Consider the following 710-nt stretch of genomic DNA (forward strand, 5'->3'; position numbering starts at 1 on the left):
AGTAGCCATATGAGCAGTCAAAACAGTGAATGCGTCAACCTCATGAATTCCAGCAGGCTTCCTTATTGCAGATCTCTCACTTGGCCACTGATAACTGTTAACAGTCATTTGCTCAAGCATCTCATAAGCCTATTCAGGAAATTTAAAAAATATTGAACCTCCAGCTGCAGCATCCACAGAAATACGAGTTGGTCCATTCAAACCATTGTAGAATAATTCGATATGTTCCCAATCCGAAAAATTATGGTTCAGGCATTTCCTAAGCAATTTCTTGTACCGCTCCCAAGCTTCATACAGTAACTCATAATCTTGTTGTTTGAAAGTAGTGATCTCAATTTTCAGCTAGGTAGACTTGGCAGGAGGAAAGTACTTAGCCAGAAATTTGGATGCCATGTCTTCCCATGTAGTGATACTCCAAGAGGTAGTGACTGCAACCAACTACGAGCATTGTCCCTAAGAGAGAACGGGAACAATCGTAGTCTGATGGTGTCCTCAGTAACACCATGAATCTTCACTGTGTCAGTAATCTCCAAAAAAGTACGCAGGTGCAAATTTGGATCTTCAGTAGCTGCACCCTTAAACTGATTCTGCTGCACCATATTAATCAGAGCTGGCTTCAACTCAAAATTATTCGCCGTGATGTTCTGCCGAGCTATCCCAGAATAATGAGTAGTGATCACCGGTCGAAAGTGATTTCTGATCGGCACCGG

The 710-nt window shown here is 42.3% G+C and overlaps 1 non-coding gene across 1 annotated transcript; it reads left to right on the top strand.

The window, feature by feature from the left end:
• The first annotated feature begins 238 nt into the window (after positions 1 to 238).
• LOC140872382 (small nucleolar RNA R71) lies at positions 239 to 344 on the top strand. Its single transcript, XR_012147802.1, has one exon. It is a non-coding gene; the product is annotated as a small nucleolar RNA R71 (small nucleolar RNA).
• Positions 345 to 710: the final 366 nt, after the last annotated feature.

Source organism: Henckelia pumila, unplaced genomic scaffold, assembly GCF_033568475.1.
Source record: "Henckelia pumila isolate YLH828 unplaced genomic scaffold, ASM3356847v2 CTG_461:::fragment_3, whole genome shotgun sequence".
In the NCBI taxonomy this organism is placed as follows: domain Eukaryota; kingdom Viridiplantae; phylum Streptophyta; class Magnoliopsida; order Lamiales; family Gesneriaceae; genus Henckelia; species Henckelia pumila.